We start from the raw sequence: 11,067 nt of genomic DNA, 5'->3' as shown, positions 1-11,067 counted from the left end.
TGTCTGCATGAACATAGAACCCCGACGACTGGAGCAGGTGCAGACCCTGTTAAACTCCCTAACCTCCATTCCAGCCCCTAACCTGAATTAGGCACTGATAAATCTCCTTGGGGGCAGTTTTACTGAACGTCGCTTTGTCCTTGAGCACGCTAAAGTCGACTGTAAAAAATGAGTCATGGGGATTAGCCACGACCATGTTGTGGGCCCGAGTGAGGCAAATCTGTGAGATTCTTGTAGAAAGGGTTTTCACTGAGCAAGCAGGTGGTGTGGTGGTTAAGGGCTGGATCCCACATGGCTGACTGCAATTTGAGTCCCACACATGAAAAACACACTAGGCACATGTGTGTGCATACCCAAAATCCTGAGGAGAGAATGGAGAAGGGACTGCAGCGTGACCATCCCCCCAAGGGTTGATTTCTCACCCTCCCTCTTTCTTTGTCTCTTAACTGTCTCTCTCTTTAGCAGAAATTTGGAAATGAAAAGAAAGAGGAAAAGGAAGGAAGGGTTCTTCATCAGTAGCCATTTAGTTGATAGCGAGAAAAGCCCTTTCATCCTGTCCTAGAATTGTAAAAGTCGAGTTCTCTACGCCTGCTCTGTCCACAGGTATGAGGTGTTATTAACATGTCATTTGATGCTATTTTTCTTTATTTGAATGCACAATTATCCCTATAAGTTTGAGTACCATATACACTGCCAAGTCAAAAACAGCACTGGTGGAATTAAACATTTTGTCATTATTTCACATTCAGTTTAATTGTGGGTGAATGTCAGACATCTGTTGAGGTAAGTTGATATGGTGAAAATGAAAATATAGATATTTTCAGAAATGAGTTTATTAAATGGATCTTTGAATAGTGGACCAGGAGCTTAAATTATTTAAAGTTATTCATGGATCATTTTATAAATCATACATATCCAAGAAGCCTACTGAGTTTTGACTACAGACGTGGCTATCCAGGAGCTTGGGAAATATGTCTGAGTTTCTTTGGTTAAAGTCCCCCATTTCCCTCTGCTGCAAGGACTTGGTTATTCAGAAGACAGACTATATACTAGAAAACTAAATTACAAACACTGTTCAATATTTTGTTTACAGTTGCACTTTGGTTAAGATTTACTGCATAAGTAAAACGTCAGCCATTTACAATGAATTCGGTGATGAACTTTCTCATCTATAATAGAAAAGGAAGGTTAGGCCTAGCATTCACGCTACTACGGACCGCCCTGGTCACCAGCAGGTGCCCAGTGGTCACGGTGCGTGGGTCTGGAAGGCCTCGCTCATGCAGCGTGTTCTGCCCACAGGAAGAAAATCTTGGCTTTCAGACTCTTGCAGCAAAGCCTCAGGTACTTAATGTTTTGTCCATACTATGATCCAGCTTCCCTCTGGAGGGTTAGTGAGTTACATAACATTTAATTTCCTCACAGTTTCAATCACATTTGAAACCTGGGGTGGCTGCTCCGTGTCCGGTCATTCGGGGCACGTAACACCCAGCGACAGGGAAAGGAAATGGATTCATGCCTGAGATGTCGGCATGTGGGAGAACAACGATACCTCCGTGTCCTCATTCTGCTTCAACCAAAGCTTCTCATGTTTATGTGCGTGTGCACACATGTGCACCCACGCGTGTACTCGAGAAGTGGGAGTATGTGAACGTGACTGTGTGCTAGATGTGGGTGTCCCTCTGTCTTGTCTCTCTGCTTCTGCTCCCTTTTCACGTTATTTTCGTTAGCTCTGTGTTACGATGAATTTAGAAATGAAGCTGTATTTAGAGAATGTTACTGCAGCTCGTTATTTCTGGCTGAAGTCCGCTGTGCATTTCGATTTTCCACGTGTCCGTGTATTTGGCAGAAGCTGGCTCTTTGTGCCATGCAGATGTAGGTTCCCTGAAAGGTGGGCACAGCTGATTCCCGTTAGTTAACAGGTAGGGTGCTCCCACTACAGACACTGAACCTCGTGACTGAAGGAGATGTTTACATACATTGTCTATTTTTTTAATAAACTTTTTTATAACTGATCTGTATGCAGAGTGGTTTGCGTTTATTCCTGATGATCCTGACAACAGTGTGCTCTTGGTGTATTTCGCATACAATAGGAACTGTACTTTTTTAGGCTTTGCCGTAGAGTGCATGGGGAGACAAGCGAGACAGTGAGAGGGAAAGTGAGAAATCGCGCCCCCCTGCCCCCAGGAGGATGGCCACACAGCAATCCCTTCTCTATCCTCTCTATCCTCACATCCTGCATGATTTTCTTCTTTTTTTTGAGAGAGATTTTTGCTATAGGGCATGTGTGCTCGCAGGAGAGACAGAGAGGCAGAAAGTGAGAAATCACCCCCCGAGGGGAGATGGCCACACCACAATCCCTTTTCCTCTATTCTCCTCTTGGGATCTTGGGCTCCCATGCACAGGCAGCTGGTATGAGTTTTAAGCCACTCGGTCCAGGACTTGAACCACGGTCAACTACATGGGAGTCCAGTGACATAACCATTACACCATTTGCTGGGCCCACCCAACGTGATTTTCAAGCCATCAGGTTTGGGAGTAGAACTACAGTTGACCATGTGGGAGTCCAGCACCTTAACCATCACACCACCTGCTGGTCCAGAAATGTACTTTATTAAAGCTCATTAGTGCTTAATAAGCTGGGCGTTTGTGCTGAACTGATTAAACTGAAGCTCACTGGGGTCATGAGATTAAATGTGTCAAAAAGTGTCTGATGAAATATTTTATTTAGAATGTTCTCTGATGTACACATGCATTGAAAAGTTGCATTTCATGGTGAGATTTTTGCAGCTACAACTTTTCAGAAAGCGTGTTTCTGCAGAGTGGAATTAGAATATGAACTAAACCCCAGTTGAGGCTGTAGGGATGACAGTAATGAGACATGTGAGTTATTAGCACACTTAAATGAGAAGCATTTCCAACACCACCTGACATCTGGTCTTTTTCCTGAGTGATAAAGCGTGGGCGGATTAGAGCAGATCGTGGGATCTCGTGTCAGTCACAGCCTCGTGTGCCGAGAGGGGGTGCAGTTTCACACCCAGCACACATCTGCTCAGTGCCGAAGGACTGTCCTGGGTGCCCGGATGAGCTACCTCCCGTAACCCGCTTTCATGGCAGTTGTGAGGTAAGTAGTTGTGTTCCCATTTCGTCACGTATGAAACAGACATACAGAAGCTTGGTGACGTCCCAGACACCCAGCTGTGTCATGTCACCACCCTACCTGCTGATGCTGTTGAAACTAAGCAGACTATGGAAGACATACACGTCCTTGTGAAGGGGGTCTGAAACTAAGATTGCTCTCACTCATCAAAAAGCTCAGAGGCCAAGTTACATCTGAGTACTTATTCAAACGTAAAACACCGTGTTCGCGCACATGGTTAACACCGTGGGGTACTTCCTACAAAAGTACAAAATGAAATAATACTACATGTGCATAGCTGATAGATGAGCGTGGAAAACCAGGGCTTCTGTGCAAAGGGATTATAAATGCTACGGTCTGCATGTTGTATCCCCAAAGCCACGCTGAAATCCTAGCCCCGAGTGATGGTATGAGGAGGTGAGCCTTAGTGAATGGGATCCGTCACTTGTGAAAGAGGTCTGCAGGGGCCTGTCTCCCCTCCACCAGGTGAGGACACAGCGAGCCCAGGACAGGCTCTCCAACCAGAGCACACCTGCCGGCATCTTAATTTTGGACTTCGCAGTCTCCAGAAGTGTCAGAAATAAATGTGTGTGTGTGCTTTGTTCTAAGCTACCAGGTAGTTTGTTATAGCAAACCAAACAGACTATGATCATAAATATGGTAAAGTTATTTAAGAACTGCAATATAAATTTAAAATAAATTGGGCTTAAGCTGTCTTTATTTCTCAACTTGTAAAAAGACCAAGATGCTAAAACAGTGAAGGATGATCCACTTAGGAATGAAACAACACAATAAGTACCACACAGTGGAAGACAGCATTAACTTTTTTTACAGCCAAGCGAAATAGGTAGTTTGAATTCAGGGGCTCGCATGCACAGGCAAACCCACGGCTCCTGGCAGGTGGGGCTGGGATTCCAGGCGAGTCGGAACGTCTGGAGTCTCTGGGCTTTGGTGACATCTGGAGTTGCTGAGTGGCTCAAGTAAGGACTGTAAGAGGAAGCTCCAGGCAGGAGTGGAGGGCTGGGATGTCGGGCAGACGAGGGACACAACAGCTCACGGGGAAACAGACCCAGAGCAGAGGGCAGGAAGGACACCCCAGAACGGTCGCCCCATACTAGGCGAGTGTGCTCTGGGAATTATGCCATCCGGAGCCACCAGCACGGTGTCCCTCTTAGCCGGAAGCGGCGGGAAGGGAAGAGCTTTCCTCCGTGCCATTAAAAGCAGCACCTCCACCTGCCTGCAAGGCCCCGGGTCGACCACAGTCTAGGATGGGATGGCCCCTCATGCGTCCTTCACTTTCCCTCCTCTGTTCTCGAGAGCGTTAAGTGACTGCGAAACAGCACACACATACTTAAAAGCCCCCTATTACGGGGACCAGCCGGTGGTGTGGTGGTTAAGGGACCAGACTCACATGGCTAACCGCAGTTAGATTCCCTGACTTGGCAGCTTAAATTCATGCTAGGCACATGTGAGGGTGTGCCCAAGATTCTAGGAGGAGAATGGAGGAGGGACTGCGGCCTGGCCACCCCCCAGGGGGTTCTAACTTCCCCTCTCCGTCTCTCTCCAGCAAGCATATACCCTATGGAAAACCAACAGCATCCCCATTCCTAACACGGTGGGTATGGGGTCTATGTCGCGTATCCCCACCTGACCTCAGACACACAGGGACTCCGGGTCCCAGTGGCCTCCTCCAGATGGTATAGGCCGTCAGCACTGCCAGCTCCCTCCTGGTGTCGCCTGGCCAGCACTGTCAGCTCCGATCAGGACATGCCCCCACAGCACACGGGGGGACGGCAGAGACTGGACTGTGGTGACGACCCAGAAGGAGCAGTTTCAGCACTTCAGATGTGAACAACCACAGCGTATTCTTATGTACCCTTTCCAAAAGTTTTTACCCACTAATGGCATCCACAGGAAATGGCATATCTAGTTTTATTGCAAATCTGTAAAAAGATTTGTTAAAAATAAAAACGTTTATATCACAAAAACACTTTGTACTTCAGTTCGATCCCTGAGTTGTGCTGACCCAGGCTGTGTGAAAGTCCTGACAGCCAGAACCGCAGTGCCTCGTCACGTGACAGATACCAAGCTTCCCAGGAAGCCCTGCTTTCCTCCAAGACCAGCAGCCGGTCAGGGCAAGTGGGGTCGGGCGGACGTGCACTGGGTGGCACCTGTCCCTCACCACCCACAGTGCCTGTGCGGGAACAGGAACCCTGCTGGAATCCTCCGGGCTGGTCTTTCTGCGCTCTCCCCACCAGGTGGCGCTACGATGTCAGACAAGGACGCCCCGCAGCTGGCGGCCTGCAAAATGGCAGCCAACTCTTTTTCTTTTCTTTTTTTTCTTTTTTTTTCTTTTTTTAGGTTTTTGCCATAGGCCACGTGTGCTGCCTGACAGAGACAGACAGAGACAGCAAGAGGGGAAATTCGAAATCAGTCCCCGTGGGGATGGCTATGTTGCGATCCCTTCTCCAATCTTCTGGAATTTGAGGCGTGCACACACAAGTACATGGCATGACTTTCAAGCTGCCAGGTCCGGGACTCGAATGTGGCTGGCCCCGTGGGAGTCCAGAGCACTAACCACCATGCCACCTGCTGGCCCCGCATGGCAGCCAATGTCCACACTGGAAGGGAAAGGAGAACTCTAGATGTGGCTCAGGAAGGTAGAAGAGCAGAGAAAACGCTTTAGTGATGTCTACACAGGAGCGAGAGCTTCGCAAACGGCTCCTTCTCAACATCTTTTCCAGACAGGAAGACAAGGACCTAGCTGCGCGCGGGTGGAATCTGACGAGGCCTGTCCAGTCCAGGTGGAGGTGAGGCAACTGTCTGACCGGGAGGTGTCCTGCCGTCCCCAGAGGCCCGCTGAAAGCAGCCACATACGAAACCCATCTGCAGAGGTGTCCCCAACCGTCCCTCAGTAAGGAGAAGCTGGTCACATCCTGGGTCCTCCGGTAGACCCTGGGAACACAACACACACACAACACATACACATAGCACAGCGCACACAACACATTCACAAACACACAGTGAATACACATTACAATGCACACCTGTATACAACACATGTGCATGCATACAACACACACAGCATACATTAGAAAACAATGCTCCCAACAAATGCTCTCTTGCGATGTTTACTTATACACACAAACAAAACACACAAAATACACTTATACACTTAACACATGCACATAACATGCACACTCACAACAGATACTTCTACACACAACACATACACACTTAAACAGTGACGCAGCACATGTTTAAACACGATGCACTCACACAGCACAATTTGCATTTAGACACACACAATACATGTAAGCGTACTTAAAAAGTTCCAGAAAAAATTAGATTATAGAAGGGTTTCTTTTGGTGCAAAAAATATTTTTTTTAAATCCATGTATAGTTTTCTGTAATACACATTTTCCGTGAACTTTCTGAAGGCTCTTGGTACACACTTAAATGTGTACACTCACTCACACGGGCCCTGGCCCAGGACTGGGTCACCTTCCTGTACAGTAGCACCAAAATGGATGGGGAACCGGACCCGCTCGCCTCGGCCTGGGCTCCTCACCCCCTACCCACAAGGTTCAGGAGCACAATTTAAAATCATTCTCATCAAGAGAAGACCACAAAAACAGGTTGATTTTTTTAAAGAATTGCTTTATTTAACTTTATTCATGTATTTATTTTAATTTGACTAGAGGACAGAATGAGAGAGAAAATGAGAAAGCAAGCTGCCAGGTCTGAGGCTCGAACCATGGTCGACCATGTGGGAGTCCAGCGCCCTTAACCACCACACCACCTGTCAGCCCCAGGCGTTGATTCTTCACGCAGTTAGAAACTCCATTCTCTCTGGGACATTGTAAGGGACAATGGCAGAGCGCCCCAGAAGTGCTCGGTCACCTCACTGTGTTTCCAGTCTGGGGAGCATTTTTACAAGAGACCCTGAATGGGCTGAGCAGGGGCGTTCTTTTCCCTCTGGAGGTTACCGTTCTTTTCAAAGCGTGCCCAGTGTTACCAGGCAATTGCATTGCCGAGGACATTTTAATTGGTGGCGTCACCGTTTTACCCAGCGCCCACGTCTTACTGACCCAGCTCTGACGGCATCAGCTCCTTTGCTTTATTTTAAGGTTCAAGCGGCATGTGTGCTTGTCAGAGCGACAGAGACATGGAGGGGTCATCTCCCTCCTCCACTTCTGCATCCTATCAGGACTTGGGGCATGCACATGCATGTGTTTTCAAGCCCCTCGAGCAGGCTTGGGACCAGCTGGCCATGGAGGGTAAGACTCCCTTAACCACTGGGCCCTAGGCCAGCCAGGCAGCACCTCTTGTGAGCCCGTGATGTGTCCTGCAGAATTTCAGTTACTGATAGTGAAACAAAGCAATGCAAAGAGTCTTCTAAAAGTTCATAGAAAATGCATATTATGAAACAGCTATGCATGGATTTCAAATTTTTTTGTACTAAAATAAACCCGTACTTTCATTTTTCCACATTAAAAAAAAAAAATTCTCGTACTTTTTTTTCTTTTTGCTCACCAGGAAGAGAGAGAAAGAGGGTAAGTGAGAAATAATCACACCCCGGGGGGATGGCCGTCCTGCAGTCCCCTCCTCCATTCTCCTCTCACACTCTAGGCATGCACGCCTGCCCAGCAGGAGTCTCAAGTCACTGGGTCTTGGACTTGAACCGTGGTTGACCATATGGGAGTCCAGTGCCTTAACCACCACACCACCTGCAGGTTCCCGTACATTTCTTAAGATAAAGAAAATTACCCGCTTTAGCACACTGCGAGTATCCCAGGGTACCTGTTTCCTGGGGTGGAGACAGACATCACAAACTACAGCTCTGTGCCCACACACCCTCTCTCAAAATTAGAAAAGGAACTGTGGCCCCTGAGGAAATCGATGGCCTCTTGCTTGCAAAGATCTCAGTCCCTTTTTTTATCCTAGCTCTTTTGGCTTCATTTATGTTAAAACCACTGATGAAGTGTTCTTTTCGAATTCCATGAGTTTATTTTAGGAACGTTGATAAGCTCAGGAAAGTGCAGAGGAGGACCGACCTTGCCTGTAATGACGGCACCCAGAGGCCCGCAGACAGTGCTCCTGTTCCTGCTCTCGGGCACCCCGTCGTGAGTGTATTGTTTTAAAGCCAAGCTGGGGTCACACCACACACTCTGACATCTTGATTTGCTATGTTTAATGTAATATGGCTAGTGTCTATGTTGGTAAATATGCTTTTCCAAGTTTTTTAAGCCCAGCAAATCTAATCCATTATATTGACATATTAAAATTTTTAAAATATCGTTCCCACAGTTAGGTGTTTAGGTTGTTTCTATTTTTTTTAAAAAGTCAACATGACTGAAACTCATGCACGAGTGATGTCAACCAGTGGGTTCTTACGGTTTCTACGGGGAAGAGCTAGGAAGATCTGAACTGGGCACAAAGCCTGGGGCTGACTGAAGGTTCACTGTCCGCCCTAAGATGAGAGACAGCTAGCCCAGAGTGCGGCAAGCTCCTCCTAAAGCCATCTAGCCCAGTTAAGATGTGTCGGGAGGGTAAGTGATCTTGGGAAGAATGGTTGGTATTGGAAAGAATACCTGTTTCTAGCTTAAGTCTTCTATTCTGGAACATTCTCTCTTGGGATGAAAGGAGAGCATTCACAAGTCTTGAAAATGCTCTTAGAATTGTAGCAATCTGAAAACGGATAGCTCTGAAGGACACAATTTACTCTGTGGCCTTCGATTTTCTGTGACCTGACGTGAATCCTGAGTCAAGACATTCTCTAAGAGTCCTTCCAGTCCTGAAATTCTGTGCCAAGGTCCTCCTCTCTCTGCCAGCTAACAGGTGGAGTGGTGTAGGGGTGGGCTCTGGCACACCTGGGAGAAACCGGGTCTTCACAGGAGGCTGACCCCGTAAGGGCAGGACTCCGGGAAGCAGAGGGATTCTGAGCGCTGAGCTTTTTCAGATGCAGAGCAAGAGGGAGATGCGTCCTCCAGGCTGCTGCAGCGAGGACCGCTGGGTCCCAGCCTGGGACGACCGTGCTAGTGCGGGGCACCTGTGCTCCACTGGGCTCCTCGGCCTTCACCATTGACGTTCTCGCCTGGTAACTGCCGAGGGGCTGCCCTGCTGAGGTTCCCCTTTGTCTTTCGTTCTCAGAAGTTCAGTTACGTGTCTCGAAGTGTATTCCGTGAGTGTTCTCCAGTCTGGAGTCGCGGGCCATGCTCTGGCAAATGTCGCACTGTCTCAGCCGCTCTGTGCTCCTCTGTGTACCCTTCGGTCTCTCGCCCTCCCCTCCCAGGTACCAGTGACGCGGATGTTGGGTTGCATGTGGTTGCCAGACCCGGCCAGGCTGGTCAGTCTGTTCTCACTTGTTCAGATCGGGTACTCTTGTGATTGGGCTGTCAGTTCAGATACTCCCTGCCCCTCCAGGGTGCTCTTGGTCCGCCTGCTGAGCTTCCACTTTGGGTTATGGTATTTTTCAGTTCTGCAACTTCCATGCGATTTTTCTTTATTTCTTGCTTATTTGGTGAGATTTCTTATTTCTTTTCTGAGACTCTGTAGTGTTTACAGTTGTTCATTGAAGCACTTTATGACATCTTTGTTAAATGTGTCCGATTTGTTACATAATTTTGTAGAATTATAGGATTTGTTAGAAAATGTATCCATTAGATAATTAATCCTAACGTGTCTGCCATCTTGTTTTGGTGACACACACACACACACACGAGTGGGGCTTTTCAAACTGAGTCTGTCGGTTTGGGCTGACATTTTACAAGGCCGGGTCTGGCCTGTGATTTTTTGGTGACATACACACACACACACACACATGAGTGGGAGCTTTTCAAACTGAGTCTGTCGGTTTGGGGTGACATTTTACAAGGCCGGGTCTGGCCTGTGACTCCAGCAAATCCTTATTCTCGTTGAGGCTTTCACTTCTGTCGAGAAGGTTTTCTGTTTTCCCGTGTGGGGACCGTGTCCCCCGTTCAGGTCCCCTCCTAGGCACTCGATGATGTTAGGGCTGTAGGAAGTGGGATGCAAGTGTCCCCGGCCCTGCTGTTCTTGGCGAGGACCGGTGTGTGGTCTCGCTTCCTCCTGGGTGAGGCAGAGAGAGGCAGAGGGAGAGGGCCCGGCCAGTGTCATGCCTGGTGCCAGTGGCTTCCTGTCGACCTCTTCTATCCCCAAGGGCCAGGACAGAGGGAAAAAGCTTTTCTTCTGCTATTCGTTATTGGTATAGAGAAACAGAATTGCTTTTCTATTTTGAATAAGAAAATAACAATTAAATAAAAATCACCTATGTATTATATTTCTTTACCTTTTGGAGAGGGTATATTCCATTAGGTTGTCAAGGGAGTCATGACACATTTTTCTATGTTTTTCTATGCAAAAATTGCATCCTGACTTTCCTGACAACCCAGTGACCTAACAGCTTCATTATAACTTTTTCCCTTTCAAATGCTTACTTAGTCGGGGTTTGTTCCTGCCTTATGCCATCGCACATGATGGCTGGAGGCAGTGAAGACAGGTGACTTGTCTTGCTCCAGGTTCAGAGAAAGCTTTCAAACACGGTATCTTCAGCAGGCTGGGCAGTGGTGCAGCGGTTAACGCGACGCTCTGAGAGGTTCAGCCACGTGGGAAGGGCCTGGGTTTGCCCCCAGGGACCTTTCTGTGTGCACCGGGCTCGTGTGTGCCCATGACCCAGGCCTGGCAGAAGCTGGTTAGATGCTGGGGTCAAGACCCTGTTCAGTTCTTTCTCTCTCTCTCTCTCTCTTTCTCTCTCTCTTGTCTTCTCTATCTCTCTGCAGGCAATAAATAAATGAAGTTCTAAAAACCTCATCTTTTCGAATTATAGTCACTGGGAATTGTTACTTCTGTCCTTCATCAGATTAAGGAGTTAATCTTTCCCTACTGTGTTAAGAGTTTGATTCAAGGGGCCA

The 11,067-nt window shown here is 47.8% G+C and overlaps 1 non-coding gene across 1 annotated transcript; it reads left to right on the top strand.

The window, feature by feature from the left end:
• The first annotated feature begins 10,182 nt into the window (after positions 1-10,182).
• Positions 10,183-10,329, top strand: LOC114007372 (small nucleolar RNA SNORA57). The gene has a single exon (XR_003549004.1). It is a non-coding gene; the product is annotated as a small nucleolar RNA SNORA57 (small nucleolar RNA).
• The last annotated feature ends 738 nt before the right edge of the window (positions 10,330-11,067 follow it).

This window comes from Tupaia chinensis, unplaced genomic scaffold (genome assembly GCF_000334495.1).
Source record: "Tupaia chinensis unplaced genomic scaffold, TupChi_1.0 Scaffold000161_1, whole genome shotgun sequence".
In the NCBI taxonomy this organism is placed as follows: Eukaryota; Metazoa; Chordata; class Mammalia; order Scandentia; family Tupaiidae; genus Tupaia; species Tupaia belangeri.
The sequence above is the reverse complement of the archived record's forward strand: the minus strand, read 5'-3'. Positions and strand labels throughout refer to the sequence as shown.